Source organism: Danio rerio, chromosome 9, assembly GCF_049306965.1.
Source record: "Danio rerio strain Tuebingen ecotype United States chromosome 9, GRCz12tu, whole genome shotgun sequence".
Taxonomy (NCBI): domain Eukaryota; kingdom Metazoa; phylum Chordata; class Actinopteri; order Cypriniformes; family Danionidae; genus Danio; species Danio rerio.
The window spans coordinates 57,597,089-57,616,563 of NC_133184.1; the positions used below are offsets into that span (position 1 = coordinate 57,597,089).

Genomic DNA, 19,475 nt, shown 5'->3' on the forward strand with positions numbered 1-19,475 from the left:
GAAAGAAAAGATGAAGAAGAGTAGGGAGAAGCGGGAGAAGATAGAATAAGAGGAGGAAGATGAACGAGGAGGAAGAGAAAGAAGTGAAAGAACAGAGGGTTAGCGTCACGGTAGCACAGTGGGTAGCACAATCATCTCTCAGCAAGAAGGTTACTAGTTCGAGTCCCGGCTGGGTCAGTGTGTGTTTCTGTGTGGAGTTTGCATGTTCTCCCTGTAAATAACCCCAAGATATTTAAGATAGGTTTCAGTATTAACTATTCATCCTGCTTTTAATTACTTCTCTGTTTTTTAAAGATTGTTGTGTTTTTGTTATGTATTTGAACTCCGCTCTGCACTTTAAGTTATTTAGCCTATAGAGGCCCTTATTTTGACGCATGGCTTGCCTGAAGTGGTCAGGTGCATGGGTACGCACAGATCACGGAAGCACGGAGATCGGAGAAGCGCGCCTAGCATGGGGGAGAGATCGATCACTTGCACGATTCACGGAAATTCATGTAGCTAGAGTTAAGAGTTTAAGGACTTATTTAAGAGTATTTAATGCTTATGTAACGTAGGGAAGCTAGTGTGTGCTGTGCAGGTAAACCTCACTCCTCTGCCCTCTAAAGGTGCTGTAGCGACAGACGCTAGAGGCCATAGTTTTTAGCCTCCTTGGTAGAGCACCCGATTCCCATCCGGAAGGTCGCCAGTATGATACTAGCTCGGAGCGGGTTGGGTGGGGTAGGACCGGCGGGGTTACATTGGTGCTGTGACCTGGATGGGAGTGAGGTTTAGAGGGGTGAGTGTAACAGAGGCCAGCTAGTGTGTGCTGTGCAGGTAAACCTCACTCCTCTGACCTCTAAAGGTGCTCTAGCAACGGAGTCTAGAGGCCATGGTCTTTAGCCTCTGTGGTAGAGCATCCGACTCCCATGCAGAAGGTTGCCGGTTTGATACCAGCTCAGAGCGGGTTGGGTGGGGTAGGACCAGCGGGGTTACACTTATTTAAGTTGGTTTTTTGTTGTGTTCATCTTCATTGTTTGAAACCTGGTTGAAGGGGAGAACAAGCTCTTATGGTGTTGTACAGTCTATAAGGACGGCAATCTTAACAATAAAGGCACAAAGGAGGACAGTGCAACATCCGTGCATGAGTTTAATCCTTTATTTCTCCAACCGGGCTGTTACACTCCCCGTGTTGGTGTGGGTTTCCTCCGGGTGCTCCGGTTTCCCCCACAGTCCAAACACATGTGCTATAGGGGAATTGATGAACTAAATTGTCCCAAGTGTATGAGTGAATGAGTGTGTATGGGTTTTTCCCAGTGTTGGGTTACAGGAGGAAGGGCATCCGCTGCGTAAGACATAAACTTACAGCTCTTGACTACTGTAATGCACTTCTTTCTGGACTTCCTTCCAAACTTCTCAGTAACTCCAACTGGTTCAGAACCATGCAGCTCGTGTCATCTCTAGAACTCCATCTCACGAGCATGTCACACCACTCCTCTATCAGCTTCAGTGGTTTCCAGTAAAGTTTCGTATTGACTTTAAAATATTACTTCTAACTTTCAAGGCACTTCATAATCTCGCTCCTCAATATCTCACTGAACTTCTCCATATCTCCACCCCTTCTCGTACCCTTAGATCAGCCAACAACTCCACCCTGGTACCACCTCCACTCGACTGAGCACAATGGGAGACAGATCCTTCAGCTCTATGGCTCCTCGGCTATGGAACTCGCTTCCCCAAGATCTAAGGAGCAGCGATAGTCTTCACACTTTTAAATCCCGTCTAAAGACCCCTCTTTTTAAGCAGGCTTTTCTTTAACTGTTTTTGATCATGTTTTTATTATGTTCTTTTATATTCGCTATTGTGTTTTAACCTGTTCAGTCAATGGTTGTTTTAGTAATGTTTAATTTGTTTTAGCATGGCTGTTGATGCTTATTGTAAGGCGACCTTGGGTGTCTAGAAAGGCTCCATTTACAAATAAAATGAATCGTTAGTATTATTATTAAACTGGTTAAGTTCATTCTGTGTGGAAAATTAAATGAATGAATAAAGAAGAAAAGGTAGGGGAAGAAGAGGGAGGGAAAGAAAAGAAAGAAGAAGAGGAGGAAGATGAATAAGTGAGAAAAGGAGATAGAAGAGAAAGATGAAAGAAAGAAGAGGAGGAGGAAATATTAAAATGAAGAAAAACGAGAATAAAGAAGAAGAAGAGGAAGAGGGAAGAAAAAGAGGAGAAAAGCAAAGAAGAACAGGAAAAAGCAGAAAGACAACAAAGAAAGAAGAGGATGAGGAGAAGAGAAGAGGAAGAAGTGGAGAGTGAAGATCAAAGGGAAGAAGAAGACAAAGAGTAGGAAAATGAAAGAAGAGCTCAAAGAATTGAACAGAGAAGAGCAGGAGGAGAAAGGAGGAAGAGGAAATAATGTAAAATGAACTGGACCAAATCCAAAGAGTAAACTGGTACTGTATGTCTCATCTTTGAGCCAGGGCTATTTTGTAATCAATAATGGAGGAATCTGCCTCAGCAGCGTGCATGAGGAAGATCACGGTAACAGTCACTGTCTGAGAATGCATTCAGTGCAATGATGGCCAAGTAGGGGCATTTGCATTTTAAAATGACATAAAAAGGGGTGATGCAGTGGCGCTGTAGGTAGTGCTGTCGCCTCACAGCATGAAAGTCGCTGGGTCGCTGGTTTGAGCCTTGGCTCAGTTGGCGTTTCTGTGTGGAGTTTGCATGTTCTCCCTGCATTCGCTCAGGTTTCCTCCGGGTGCTCCAGTTTCCCCCACAGTCCAAAGACATGCAGTACAGGTGAATCGGGTAGGCTAAATTGTCTATAGTGTGGATGTTTCCCAGAGATGGGAAAGGGCATCTGCTGCGCAAAAAATGTGCTGAATAAGTTGGCGGTTCATTCCGCTGTGGCGACCCCAGATTACTAAAGGTACTAAGCAGACAAGAAAATTAATAAATGAATGAATGATGACATAAAAATCTACATACTATAGTAAACATCAGTGGTGTAAAGTAACACATTACAAATACTCTGTGTACAAACACATTCCGATTACTGTAATTGAGTAGTTTTTCTCAGGATTTGTAATTTACTAAGTAGTTTTATAATGTGGACTTTTACTTTCCCTTGAGTACATGTTTAGTGCTGTATCTGTACTTTTACTCCACTACTGTCCTTCAACAGGCAGTCACTACTTTATTTTTCCTGTCTATGGTGATTGGCTGACTAGAAAAACATCAGTCCTGTGATTCTCGTCCAATCAAATCCCACATATAAAGTAAATTGCACCTTACTGAGCAACCTGAAGACATGGACACTTCATAAAAGCAGCAAACTATTTGGAAGCATTTAAAGTGTAAAGACGTTTAAAACCTTTACACACACTGACCCAGAGACTGTTTAGATGGATGTTACTGATGAATAGATGATGGATGTTTACTGTATGATGACTGATATGGCTTCAAACAATCACTAAATGCACTACAGAATGTTGTAATGCATGTAAAGGCATCAGCTTTGCACAGTGTAACACTCACTACTCGAGAACTTTTAAAAAGCTCTACTTTTATACTTTGAGGAATATTTACAACAGATACTTTTGCTCTACTTCCACTACATTTTTAGGCAAGTAATGGTAATTTTACTTAAGTGTGATTTTTCAGTACTCATTCCACCACTGGTGAATACAGAGCTTTTGAACGATACTATAGTAAAATACTTGTGGTGATTCTATAGTTGCTATGGCAACACAAGAACTATTATTAGTTGATCTGTTGTGGTGATTCTATAATTGCCATGGTAACATAAGTACTATTATTAATTGATCTATTATAGTGATTCTACAGTTGCTATGGTAACACAAGTACTATATTGATTGATCTGTTGTGGTGATTCTTTAGTTGCTATGGTAACACAAGAACTATTATTAGTTGATCTGTTGTGGTGATTCTATAGTTGCTATGGTAACACAATTACTATTATTAGTTGATCTGTTGTGCTGATTCTATAGTTGCTATGGTAACACAAGTACTATTATTAGTTGGTATGTTGTGGTGATTCTATAGTTGCTATGGTAACACAAGAACTACTATTAGTTGATCTGTTGAGGTGATTCTATAGTTGCTATGGTCACACAAGTACTATTATTAGTTGGTCTGTTGTGGTGATTCTATCGTTGCTATGGTAACACAAGTACTATATTGATTGATCTAATGTGGTGATTCTATAGTTGTTATGGTAACACAAGAACTATTATTAGTTGATCTGTTGAGGTGATTCTATAGTTGCTATGGTAACTCAAGTACTATTATTAGTTGATCTGTTGAGGTGATTCTATAGTTGCTATGGTAACACAAGTACTATTTTTAGTTGATCTGTTGAGGTGATTCTATAGTTGCTATGGTAACACAATTACTATTTTTAGTTGGTCTGTTGTGGTGATTCTATAGTTGCTATGGTAACACAAGAACTATTATTAGTTGATCTGTTGTGGTGATTCTATAGTTGCTATGGTAACACAAGTACTATATTGATTGATCTGTTGTGGTGATTCTATAGTTGCTATGATAACATAAGTACTATATTGATTGATCTGTTATGGTGATTCTGTAGTTGCTATGGTAACACAAGTACTATATTGATTGATCTGTTGTGATGATTCTACAGTTGCTATGGTAATACAACAACTACAGTAAATGATCAGTTGCAGTGATTCTATTGTTGCTATGGTAGCACATTAATTGATCTGTTGCAGTGATACTATAGTTGCTATGGTAACACAAGTGCTATATTAATTGATCTATTGCGGTGATTTTATAGTTGCTATGGTATCATGAACTATAATTAATTGTTCTGTCGTGATTCTATAGTTGCTATGGTAACACATTAATTGATCTTTTGCAGTGATTCTATAGTTGCTATGGTAACACAAGTAATATGTTAATTGAACTGTTGTGGTAATTCTATAGTTGCTATGGTAACACAATAACTATAGTAATTGATCTGTTGTGGTTTTGCAGTTGCTATGGTAACACAGCAACTATGTTAATATAAACAAATGACCCAATACTCTAGTGTTACTATAAGGTGTAATATACTACAATACACTACAGTTACTGTTGTAAAAACTAAACTACAGTATTCATTACAGCTGATCAGTTCAGTGCTGGAGCATTGCTAATACTACAATAGTACAAAACACTTCACTATATTAAGAACTATATCACTCTAACCAGACAACCCAATCTGGCAACCCTGTTCAATTCATCTCTTTTTCATGATGTGACCGAATGACTGGAGACATTTACGGTTTTCCTTCTTTTACAGGACGGATGTGGACTCATACCTGCGGTTAATAATGAAGCTCTTGTGCTGTAATTGGAAGTAAAGCGCTTCATTATTTCTCCACATTGTCTCCAGCTAACAGAATGGCTGTGTTTTTATGGCCGGGGTGGTCGCGGACCCCCCGCCGCCGCCCCTCCGCTGCTGTCCTGGCCAAGTGGAGCAGAAAGCAGCGATTGTGCACTTTTATTGAACTGTAATGGACTGATTCATCGTGGGCTTCAGGAGTCAGGCTCCTCTGGATTACCTTCCCAGTGGAGGGTTGCCAGATCTGTATTAAAATAAATGAGAAGAGCCGGAGCCAAGAAGCAGAGCCAGAGGATATTGCTCCATCCCAGGTCCCGGCCTTTAGAAGAGTGCTTCAGTAACTGTGTCTGACACCAGATCACCAGCTTTTCTACATCAGCACCAGTGTTGGGTGCGATGAGGAGTAATTAGTGCTGTAATTATTGCACTTTTCTAAAGTAATCTAAAGGATCATTTGTAGGTATTTACACTGTAAAATCAGGTATCAATGTGAGCTATTTACAATGTAGCAAATAAAAAAGACTAAGGCCATGTTCACACATTCACGGGTAATACTATGTTTGCTGTGGTAACAACAAGAACTGAATTAATTGATCTGTTGTGGTGATTCTATAGTTGCTATGGTAACACAAGTACTATACTAATTGAGCTTTATAGTTTCTATGGTGACACATTTGTTGTAGTGATCCTATAGTTGCTATGGTAACAACGACTATTGTAATTGATCTGTTGTGGTGATTCTATAGTTGCTATGGTAACACATTAGTTGATCTGTTGTAGTAATTCTATAGTTGCTATGGTAACAACACCTACAGTAATTGATCTGTTGTGGTGATTCTGTAGTTGCTATGGTAACACATTAGTTGATCTGTTGTAGTAATTCTATAGTTGCTATGGTAACAACACCTACAGTAATTGATCTGTTGAGGTGATTCTATTGTTGTTATGGTAACATTATTTGATCTATTGAAGTGATTCTACAATTGCTATGGTAACACATTAATAGATCTGTTGTGGTGATTCTGTAGTTGCTATGGTAACCCAAGTACTGTATTGCTTGATCTGTTGTGGTAATTATATAGTTGCTATGGTAACACATTAATGGATTTGTTGTGGTGATCCTATAGTTGCTATAGTAGCACAACAACTTTAGTAATTGATCTGTTGTGGTGATTTTATTGTTGCTATGGTAACACAACAACTATATTAATTGATCAGTTGTGGTGATTCTATGGTTGCTATGGTAACACATTCATTAATTTGTTGTGATTCTATAGTTGCTATGGTAACATATTAATTGATCTGTTGTGGTGATTCTATAGTTGCTATGGTAACACAAGTACTGTATTGATTGATCCGTTTGTAGTGATTATAAAATTGCTATGGTAACACATAAATTGATCAGTTATGGCGATTCTATAGTTGCTATGGTAACACATGCATTGTTCTGTTGTGATTCTATAGTTGCTATGGTAACATAAGTACTATAATAATTGATCTATTGTCGTGACTAAACAGTTGCTATGGTAACACATTAATTGATCTGTTGCAGTGATTCTATAGTTGCTATGGTAAAACAAGTAATTTATTGATTGATCTGTTTTAGTCATCCTGTTTATTACAGTTGATCGGTTCACTATAGTTAATACCACAGTATTTGAAGCATTCATTACCAAAGAACTGTAAATACTGTAATGTGTACATTTTACTATAGTACGTTTAAAAAAATCTCCTTAGTTTTCTTGATGTGTGTGTTCAGGAGGCGATCCGCTGGAGCCTGGAGTGTGTGTGTGTGTTCATCTGCTCTGGAATGATGTGGATCTCCAGCTGAGCTTGATCTCAGTGTTGGAGCAGGTCAAGCAGAAGCCGTGTTTGTGTCTCCTTCCAGACTCCTGCAGATAATGCAATAGAGCAGGGAAATCCGAGACGCTTCATCCACACTATATTATGACCTGTGGAGGAGAAGAAGGCTCTCGGCTTCCTGGAGACTAAATTAAATCACATGCCCAGGTGTTAGGGGTTATTCTGTGACACGCTACTGTTTCATTTAGCTTTTTTCCTGTGCAGAAATAATGTAATATATTTATAATGTAAGCATGTGATGTGCTTTCCTCATGCATGACTTACAGAAAACAGCTACGTGTAATTGAGCGGAAAATACAGTAGTTTCTATCTTCAATCAAAACTCTTGTCAGTCATATTTAGATCAAGAATTATTTGAAGACGTGATGTTAAATATAATGTTTAAAAACAAATGTCGCCACTGGCTTGCTTGGTTTGGGATTTGTGGAGCTGTGCATGGATGGATTTGCCCTTCAGTGTTTCAGTTTGCCCTTCAACTCTAAAAACTGGACTTTAGTACACTGTAAAACCCAACAGTCAACTTTGTCAAATGAAATGAGTGTAGTTAATTTAAAATTTACTGAAAGTTATTCTACTCATTTGAAAAGAGTTTTGAACTCAGTGTTGAAATAAATGAGTTGATTAAATACCTTATACCTGCCAACACTCGTCTATATAAATATACATGAATTTAATTTATATATTGAAAATATTTAAAATATTTCATCTATTCATTTCAATGATTTATTTATTTATTAAAATGATTGTTATTATTTTATTTAATATTTTTAATAGCATTTTTAAGGATAGCAGTTTCCCCCTAAACCCTCATTAATTGTCATTTGAAATCTTGACACATGCGAGAAAGTAGTTTTTCATCATCCCATACTGAATCTCTTTTAGCATCATTGTTATTTTATATATTTTAATGTTTTTATTAAACGCGTTCAAACTGAACATGGCTGGTAAAAAACAAATTAAACAGTCAATAAAACTGAGCGTAACAATAATTTCTGTGCAGCTTTGAATTAGATGCGAGCAGCAACTGGCAGCCAGTGCAAACGGATGAGCAGCGGGGTGACATGTGCTCTTTTAGGTTCATGAATAGAGTTAGAGTTTGATAGAGTTAGTTGAAAGCCCGGCTAGTAGAGAGTTGCAATAGTCCATGATGTGGCCAAGTAGGGTCATTTGCATCTTTAAAAAAACATTAAAATCCCTCACATGAAGGATATACTATAGTAAATACCAGTGCTGTAAAGTAACACATTCATTCATTCATTCATTCATTCATTCATTCATTTTCTTTTCTGCTGCTTTATTAACCAGGGGTCGCCACAGCAGAATGAACCGCCTTAAGGACATAATTTGAAATTTAATTTATAAATTAAATAATATATATTTTAATTAAAATATTGTACATTATTTTATATTTACACTGTACATTTTATATTTATTTATTTACTTCACTAAATAATTTTATTTATTTATTTCATTTAATCTTTTTAAAAACTCTGATTAAGTATCACAGTTGGGCCCAATATATATATATATATATACAATTTTTTTCACCAACTTACAGTCATCAAATTGTTACAAATGAAATTAAATCTTGTATTTTAAAATGATAATTTAGTGAAAATTTGTTTTATTGAATGATAAATATCAATAAGTAAAAGATAAAATAAGATTTTTTTTTTTGTAAAAACATTTTTCTTCTTTTAAGCAAACTTTATTATTAATGTTTTTTGGACATATTAAGCAGTTTTGCTCCCCTAATATCTTGTATTAAGAATATTTTAATATTTGTAGAAGAAAATGAGAACAAAAAGTAATCAAATAAAAAGCAGAGGAACTAAATAATTATTGCTGTTCAAACAAACTAAACAGAAGAAAAACACATTTGTTATTGTTGATTTCTGCAAATTTACTGTCTGCAAATGTCAGAAAACTTCAGATATGAATAAATCATGTTTATTCAGAGCATCATCAGTGAAATGAAGCTTCTCTCTATGCGTTTAGTCTATTACTATAGAATATTAGACATGCAAACACTGACCTCTAGTGAATCAGAGGAGTCAGTGACTCAATAAAGCCTCTCTGAGTCCTCTCGATCCTGATTCATTTGAGTGAAGCTTTACGCTCGGTGAATCGATTCAGTTAAACGACACGCCGGTTTGTTTGAATCACTTCAGCGTCTCAGAAGGCCTCGATCAACACTTCAGCTTTCACAAGGTAAACATTCAGTTAAACACCGAGATTCCTGTAATCCTGTTTGTGTGCACCTGACAGCAGGTTCATTTGGGGGAATGTGTATGAGGATTTAGTTATACAGTTCTTAAAGTGGCTTAGATTTGAGAACTTACAGATACATCTGAACGTGTTTTACTTATTGTCTCTGGCATTTTACGACATTTAAGTCTCCGACTGTTCAAGTCTGATAAGTTTGCCTGTGATTTCTTAAGTTTCCAATTGCATAACAGTTCAATTTGTTTAATGTATGCTTGCTTTTATGTATTTTATTTATTTTGCTGTGTGTGTGTGTGTGTGTGTGTGTGTGTGTGTGTGTGTGTGTGTTTATAAAGGTGGGTAGGCAGGCTCTTTACTGATGGAAAAAAACAGCAATTGACTTCCATAGTGGTATTTATTTGTTTGTTTGTTTTTGCTCTAGATGCCAATGGCTGCTTTCCCCCAGCATTCTTCTGAATATCTTGTTTTGTGTGGAATGTTTCTGCATCTGTGAAATGAAGTTTGTGTTTTTAGATTTTTGGACCCCAACTGTGTTTGTTTATTGTACATTTTTGTAAATTAGCAACAAACAAAAACTATAGTAAAAGATGTAATGACCTGTCCCACAGCACTATAGTCCAGTGCATTATGGGTTAAGTACATATTAGTTAAATATATGGGTTGTTTAATTATAAACTTTGTGTGTTTATGCTTGAGTTTGCCGTCTGTGGTTTAAGAACAATATTTTCTTGGTTTATAACATTTTGGCCACCACCATCAGCTAGGGTGGTGTGTAAAGGAAGCACCCCGGTGGTTTTGTTCTGTTAAGGGCTGTTTAGTGTTGTGCTCAGAATAAAAAGGCTATTTGATGTAGCTTCCTCCTGATTATTCTGCCTAAACACTCACGCTTGAATGAAGGTGTGTCTGAAGTTGGGGCCGAAGCAATCGTCATAGAAGCGTCTGCCAATGAAATTCAGTCAGCAATAGGCCACTGTCTTGCTAGTGTATTTGCATACAGCGATCTGATTGGCTGACGCTTCCGTCGAAGCTTGAAAAGTTGAGCTAATCCCAACTTCTGCTGCAAGCAACGCTTCTGAAGCGGCGCCGACGGATCCACAATGCAGTTCGGCAACGCCTGACGTCACCCTTTCAAATTGAATGGGATGCATTGACGCTGACGCCCTGTGTGAATGGGGCGTTATGGCCGTGCAGTGTATGGGACATGAGTGTTTTACCTGCTGGCCTACTAAATTGCGCTATTGTTGCTAGCACCGCGCTAGCCATTCATTTTTGTTACACAAATTGTTTTAGCTCCAGTCATGCTCATGCACAGCCACTTGTTACCATTTAGTCATGTTTACTACAGCATTTACTACAGTTGTTCAGTTCACCAGTTAATACTCATTCATTCATTTTCTTGTCGGCTTTGTCCCTTTATTAATCTGTGGTCGCCACAGCAGAATGAACCGCCAACTTATCCAGCACATTTTTACGCAGCGGATGTACTTCCAGCCGCAACCCATCTCTGGGAAACATCCACACACACACACACACACACACACACACACACACACACACACACACACACACACACACACACACACACACACTCACACACACACACTCTCATACACTACAGACAATTTAGCCTACCCAATTCACCTGTACCGCATGTCTTTGGACTGTGGGGGAAACCAAAGCACCCAGAGGAAACCCACACAAAGGCAGGGAGAACATGCAAACTCCACACAGAAAAGCCAACTGAGCCGGGGATCGAACCAGCGACCCAACGACCTTCTTGCTGTGAGGCGACAGCACTACCTACTGCGCCTCTTTGCGCCACCAGTTGTTTTTGAATCTTACTATAGTATAAACAAATTCTATGAATTATATAGTTGCTATGGTAATTATAGAAATTGATCAGTTGGGAGGTTTCTATAGTTGCTATGGTGACACAAGAATTATAGTAATTGATCTGTTGTGGGTATATTTAGTTGCTATGGTAACTCAAGAATTATGGTAATGGTCTGTTGTGGGGATTCTATAGTTGCTATGGGATTGCAAGAATTATGGTAATTGATCTGTTGTGAGAATTCTATTGCTTCTATGGTAACAATAATTATAGTAATCGATCTGTTGTGGGGATTATATAGTTGCTATGGTAACACAAGAATTGTAGTAATCGATTATGTGGGGATATATAGTTGCTATGGAAACACAACAATTATGGTAATCGATCTGTAGTGGGTATTTTACAGTTGCTATGGTAACAAGAATTATGGTAATTTATCTGTTGTAGGGAGTCTATAGTTGCTATGGGAACGCAAGAATTATGGTAATTGATCTGTCATGGTAATTCTATAGTTGCTATGGTAACAAGAATTATAGTAATTGATCTGTTGTTTAGATTATATAGTTGCTAAGGTAACAACAGTTATGATAATCGATCTGTTGTGGGTATTATAGTTGTTATGGTAACAAGAATTATAGTAATTGATCTGTTGTAGTAATTCTATAGTTGCTATGGTAACACAACTACTATAATAATATAAACGAATGATCGAATGCTGTAGTTTTCTACAGCTACAGTGTATATTATATTACAGTACACCACAGTTTACTGTAGTAAAAAACAAAAGTATACTGCAGTATTTATTACAGTTGATCAGTTCACTATAGTGGGATTTAACTAATTAATGTAGTATTTTTTTCATATTTTCTATACTACAGTAAATTGTGGTAAATACTGCAATATACTACAACAAACAGCTGTAGTAAATCCTAAAGTATAGCGTAGTGCTGGTTGTTTGAGTCGGGTCTTGTTCTTGTGTGGTCTGAGACTCGACATTATAAAGCTCACACTGGGCCTCATTTACTCCGGTTCTGTTCTGCTGTTTTTCACACATGTATATTTTATGGCTGGAGGTTTCGAAGCACTTTTGATGCTGGCTTCATGAAGCAGCGTGTCTGTAAATCAGCTTCCTGAAAGGTTAAAGCCAGGAGAAACTGAGACTCCACTGCCAACAAAAGCCCTGATGAACGTTCTCTGAGCGACGCTTTTATAGTCCTGTTAAACTTCAGGTCTATCCTTTCGTGATTTCAATAAATAATGCACACGATGGAGGGAAATCCACACCAGTGTAAGTCTGTTGAATGTGCCCACAGGAAAACAAATAGAAACCTCAATTAAATACTATACTGGTTTTGAACCATACTACAGTAAATTAATTGCAACTCTTTCTTAATGAATGCTTCAGCATTCTGTAGTATTGAGTGTAGTGAACTGATAAATACTGTAGTATACTTTAATTTTTACTGCAGTAGACTGGTGTATTGTTGTATAATATACCCTATTGCTGTGGAAAACTACAGTAGTGGCTCATTTCTTTATATTGGTATAGTTGTTTTGTTACCATAGCAGCTGTAGAATCACCACAACAGATTAATTTGATAACTATAGTCCATAGAAAAAAATACACTAGATATCGCATAGGGACCCTGAGCATGCGTCAATAGCGCCGCCACATTGGTACAGTGCTCCCAGGACAAGTGTCATTCAACCCCACTAGTCAAGACAGTGTTATTACGTGAAGATGCGGGTCTTTAGCGCTGTCTACGGGTGTAGTAACGAGCAAACGATGAGAACAAAGCACAAAGGCAGAACATTTCATAGGTAGGATTAAGTTTTGTTCTGTTTTTGTATGTTCTGAACTTTTGTGCTAATCAGGTAACGTTATTGATGATAACAGTCACTTACTGCATTCACCATACGGCAAAGCAGCTCCAACTCACACTAAACACTCGGCTTATGCTAGTTTTGTTGAATAAAATCAGCAAACAATGCAAAACAAATATGACAACGAGATGCTGCGCTGCCAGAAACATGTATTATTGTCGGCTAACGTTAGTTAAAGAGTCGTTCGGGGGATTCATTCACAAACGAATCGCTCCCTCCGTCAGTATGAGGAGTGAAAGCAGGAGAGGAGCTGTGTTTCAGCACATGATTAGATCAAATTTAACAGGGAGGGTGAATAGTACATTTCTGTACACACAAACACAAGCTATTTGTCAGGAATGCCCGTGCGGTCACTGATCCATCAATGTAGAAAAGTGATGTAAAATTATAATTTTCGTAATAAGAAATAAAAATTACATACTAACATCCAGGAAGACTCCCGATCATAGATATATGTGTATATGTGCATATCTCTGGCTCTGGATGGCCACAGTCCTCCACTGTACCTTGGTCCTGCCATTTTTTTCAAAGGAGCGCTACCCTGTAGCAAGATGGCGGCGCTATTGACGCATTCCGTCCAATACACAACAATAGGCCAGGCGACATCTAATGTATATATCAAGTCATTTCACTCTGCGGCCATCTTCGAAACACGGGCATTCTGTTTGAACGGGGAAACATCAAATTCTCCAAAGTTGTTTGCCAAACTTACAATTACACTTCATATTCGGATTCACCAATAAAATTAAACAACAATTGTCTATTTAGCTTCATTTCTAAATGTCCGAATCACACAAAATCTGCAGAAATTCACGTCTGGTCAAAGCCCCTCCCCTGGAGAATTGTCATTCTCTAGCGATCGCTGATTGGCTCCTGTACTTGAAGGCGGGCTTTATTCGCCATGTAGCAATTGCTGATTATCTCCTGGCGCTTCATTCGCCATATTGACAATTGTATTATCTATATAGCGCCAGATCACCACTTTTTTAAATAAACAAGCTAAATCGCCATATGTAATATCTTATTAACACAACAGCATGTCATTTCTGTTCGGCGCTCGCGTCACTGCAGCTACAACATATACAGATGCAGACATCCCAAGTCTCTCGAAAGTTTCGGGAGTTTCCGGCAAATGCATCGAGACTCCCGGATGCCTGCAAACTAATGATAATCTTGCGGAAATCGTGCGTCTCCTGCCCGGTCCTCAAATACGTCCCGCATCCCTCCCCGCTCTTTATATATGTCGCGCACATCCCATGCTGTGATGTGAGCGGAGCTTTCTCCTCTATCTAGTGTCCAGTTATGACCTCTGCTGGAAGCTCTGCATGTCCTCCGCAAATTCATACTGGCTCCGCGATCCCCCAAAATGAGTTAAAATACCCGGAAATCATGGCGCCGAGAGAGAATGAGCAAGTGAACAGATCGCGAGAGGCACAGTGATGGTGTAAACATTACATTTGATAGGTTAAATGAATAGAGCAGTAAAGATATCGTGAGTGCAAACTAGGGTTGGGCGATGATGACCAATTTGGCATCGTACGATGTCTAAAGGCACGTGAACACAAAGACATTTTTTGCTCGCGTTTTCCTTTGACGTTTAACGCCTCGTGACTAAATAAAGGGCACCAATGTGGTCGTGCACCGCAACGCGCTAAACGCCAAGCGTAAAAGTGTCATTTAAGCAAAAAAAAAAAAAACGGCTTTTGTTTTGTAGATGGATGGAAAGGGGGGGTGGGGGTGTGTTTGACAGAATGCGCGCGACGTGTCTGAAGAGAAAGGAAGGATCCGGGGGTGAGAAGGGTGCGCAACTTATTTGAGGACCGGGAGGGAAACGTGCGATTTCCGGTAGATTATCGCTCGTTCGCGGGCATTATGGGTCTAACGCGGCCAAAGTGTGTATTTTCCGTGAGCGGGTTTGCGATGGGGGTGAGGCAGAGGATCGGCGATGCTGGCTTAGCATCGTGTTGTCTATTGGCTATCGGCGATGGATGATGGCATCATCTATCGACCCAACCCTGGTGCAACCTAAACCCCACCCCCCCACCCGTCTCACTGAGGGATCTGTTTTTAATAGTTGGAGTCGAGCATAATATTGGAATGGCCCTTCATGTATTTGGGCCTTTTTATATATAACAAGTAAAAGTTCTGTGTTTTTGATAATATTACAAATTCAGTAAAGCTGGCTGGAATTATTTGATAAAACTTTTTTACCATAAATATTTAATAATATAACTTCTTGTCATACACTCATTGCTATAAGAAATAAAAAGTAGTTTATAGGCCTATTTCCTTTTAGTAAAGTATTAGATGTAGGGGTGTAACGATATTAAAACCGAACCGAAATATCGCGATACACCAACCACAAACTCTTGTGACGTACCACGGTACTCTTACGCCCCCTGCTGCCCATTGTTGAGGTTGAAATCACTTGTCTCTACCTAATTTAACCAATTTAAACACATCTTTATTTTATCACATTTGATTAAATTGTATTAGTAATGTTGAGGTTTTGTTCTAAATATATTCTAAAGTTAGTATTTTTCAAGTGCATGTCATGTCATGTGACTACTGTATAAGCAGGATGGCTGCTTCACATATATTGAGATTGCAGATACCTCAGACACAGTAAGTTGCCTGTGTAGGAGCATTTTGGTTTTCCAGTGGAGTGCAGGAATAGAATTCGCGTCGTAGATAAAGCGCACGCCTATCTGCCGTAACTTTCACAAAACTTACTCATGAGAATTATTACGGTAATTTCACAATGTAAGGGTGTAAGCAAAAGACTGAACAGAACTGCCAACTAAAGTGATTTAATGTACAAAAGTGAAACCAGAATAATGCCCAAATATAAAAAAATAATAAAAACAATATAATAAAGTAGCAAATTTAAACAAAGTATCAAACAAAAATGAGCTGAACTCGAGTAAGGGGACGATAGTGAAGCCAAACAAAAGAAAGAAATATAACAAAACAATTCTAATTCATGAATAACACCTTACCTCGCTAAAAACTGATGAAAAGAAAAAAAGTCCTTCAGCGCAGTGCGCTGCATTCTTCCCTAAACTGAATAAAATAAATAAAGATGACGCATCTCTTACCGGATGTCTTGAACAATACATTTTCTACGTGTTTGCAAAATGGAAGTCGTACGACATCTTCCCTATCCACCTTACTCTGAGAAAAGAGTGAACTTGAGGAGATATAGGCTAGCTCAGTATTGTCGGAAGAGACGAGCCAAAAAATAACATACAAATCAATCTAAATAAAAATGAACAAAACTCATTAAATTTCTCAAAGTGGGCAAAAGTAATGCAAAATAATTTTACCCAAACGAAAGTTAAGCAAAAACGACTAAAATCATAATCATGTCAGCAAAATACACCAAAAACCAGATCAAAGGAAAAAGCGCGCTCTCTCCCGCTCTTTATATCCCGCGCCATCTCCGCCTCGCTCCAAAACGCCGCCAGCTGCAGACTGCAGTGAATGAGCGTTCGCTTGCACCGCGTGTTGTAGGAATGATTCTCCTCAAGGCGCTGCAGTCGTGGAAATAAGCGATCTTGTTTCTCCCAGGACGATGGCAGATTTTCCTCTGACTCCTCTAACTGAAACTTTGAACAGGCTACTCTTGCACTTCCTTCATTATTGGGCGTCTCATGTCTTCCCATTCTACAAAGCCCAATCTCCATTTTTTTTGCTGATCCACTGCCATGTCCCGCTATACACCCGCAACCCACCTGCAATTAGCTAATTAATGCATTTTTTTATTACCCGACCTGTGGTTTATCCGCAGCGCCCGATAATATAACCGCCATTTACGCATCTCTAACAGGAGGCAAAAATACAACCTTTACTGCAACAACCGTAACATCAGTTTCAGACAAAACTGCAGTGTATTTTACTGGTGAACATGTCATTTAAAACCTTTTAGAAACACACTATATGTATATTTTGTCATTAATTTAAACGGAAACCCATCTAAATGAAGAGAGGACAAGCCTGTTTATCTTTGACTCTACACTGCAGTTATTCATTTCATTTTAGTTTACTTAGTTAAGATGGCTGCACTAATGTTTATTTCTGACTAGCCTATATTGGAGGTATTTATTTAATTTCAGTTGTTTACTCTGGTATCCTGACTGTACTAAAATGTGATGGCAAAGTTAATAAAGAAAAAGCTTAGTTGTTCTTGTTATTAAGTGAATCTACTGTTCCTTAGCATTGCTGTTAAGATGACATCAAGCCTAACCCCACAGCAAACAGAAACCGAACCGAACAGTGGCTCCAAAACCGTGAACCGAACCGAACCAAACCGTGGCTCCAAAACCGTGAACCGAACCGAACCCTGCCTTTGGTGTATCGTTACACCCCTAATTAGATGTATAGATGTGCATTTTAACTAATTTTCATCGTTAATCATTTCTAATGTTTCCACATTGCATTGTTTGTCATTTTTCTGTGGCGGCTCATTCTACTTTGGTAACCCCTGATGAATAAGGCACTAGGTTGAAGTAAAATGAATGGATGAATTATTTTCTGTAAAGCTGCTTCTGGCCAGGACATGCTCACATCTAAGTTTTTATAAGAGACCTGTAAGAGTCGCATGATCTTCCAGATATCAGATTAATATGTGGATTTGATGATCATGAAATATTACTGACTTATTAGTGATGCACACCTTTAGCTTTACATCATTCTCTAATAATTCCCCATCCCGGAGGTCATTACTCTGCTTTTACTATGATTATCACAGTTGAATCCACTGCTGAGATGTTTATTAGTCAGGTTTATTAGTAGCACTACGATAGTTTCTTCCAATCTCCTTCTCCTCCTGTTTCTGCTGTGTTCTGATGTGATTTCTGACTGTTGTAGCTGTGAAATAACTCTAATCATTCAGCAGAGTGATATGGAGCTGTAATGTGCTTAAACCTGCCGGAACTACTTTAGCTGTGCCTTTATCTGACAATAACCAAACACCTTAAAGCACAGGTGTCAATTCCAGTTTCTGGAGGGCTGAAGCTCTGCACAGTTTAGTTCCAACCCTGCTCCAACACGCTTACCTGTAGGTTTCAAACAAGCCTGAAGGGCTCAATTAGTTTGATCAGCTGTGTTAAATTAGGGTTGGAACTAAACTGAGCAGAGCTGCGACCCTCCAGGAACTGGAACTGACACCCGTGCCTTAGAGCAAGCATGTCCGAACTCGGTCCTGGAGGGCCGGTGTCCGGCAAAGTTTAGTTCCAACCCTAATCAGACACACCTGGGCTAGCTAATCAAGCTCTTCCTAGGCTTTCTAGAAACCTCCTTGTAGGTGTGTTGAGGAAAGTTGGAGCTAAAATCTGCAGGACCGAGTTTGGACACCCCTGCCTTAGAGTGACCCTCAGCTAATCATAATCAAGCTTTCAGCAGATCTGCAGTATAAATGCATGTAGGGGATACAGCCACTGTTCTTGAGAGCTTTTGTATAATTTCTCAAATGTTTGTAAATCTGCTGTTGGACGCTGGATTATTTGACTGTCAAGAGCTGTTCTCTGACCAGCAGAGGATGCTGAATCTCTCCTGAATGCTCAGTATCTCCAGGATACACTGTAAAACATGCTTAGACTGATATGAACATCATTACAGAGAAGTTTTGCTTAATTAAACTCTCAGAACAAAACAAAAAATTTTTTGTTTGTCAACAATGACCTCTAAAAATGCGTTTAAATACTCTTTGAGCCAGGCGAGATGCATAAAGATGTCTAAAAGTTTTGGAGAGAAAATTAACCTTTGCAAATGTTTCTCAAAAAGTGTTTTAAAATATACAATTCATAATAATATTAGTTTTTAAAGATATTTAACCATTTTATAAGTGTCACATTTGGAGCTGGTATGAAAAGAGCTGTGTGTTTCACATCATTATAGTATTTAGAGCAGGGGTCTCAAACTCAATTTACCTGGGGGCCGCAGGAGGCAAAGTCTGGGTGAGGCTGGGCCGCATAAGGGATTTCACAAAAAAAATCCTCAAATTCCTCAAATGTAATTATTAACAGTTTTAATTATTTCTTCTGAACATGAAGTGTCCTGAACATTAATAGAACATTGATGAAGATTATGAACAGTTCTTCTGAACATGGCATCTTTTGCCTACTTCTTGCTGCCAGAGACTTGACAGCGCTTCTTCTCACAAATCTGAACCACATTTGGCTTTAGAGCGGAAGCAGTTGAGACCCTCAGTATGGCTTGAAGATGATCATCATTAAGTCTAGACCTGTACTTTGACTTATTGAAGTCCTAGGGAAAAAAGTGGGGGAACTCACTCAAAACTTCCATTCCTTCACCTAAAAAAA

At 38.7% G+C, this 19,475-nt stretch overlaps 1 protein-coding gene across 7 annotated transcripts in view; it reads left to right on the top strand.

Annotated features, from left to right (window-relative positions):
* Positions 1-9,340: 9,340 nt before the first annotated feature.
* Positions 9,341-19,475, top strand: part of nlgn4xb (neuroligin 4 X-linked b) — a 100,343-nt gene continuing 90,208 nt past the window's right edge. For all 7 annotated transcript variants that reach the window (XM_073911467.1, XM_073911462.1, XM_073911465.1 and 4 more), the window contains exon 1: positions 9,341-9,422. The gene's annotated coding sequence lies outside the window, so the exon portion shown is untranslated. The remainder of the gene's footprint in view (positions 9,423-19,475) is intronic.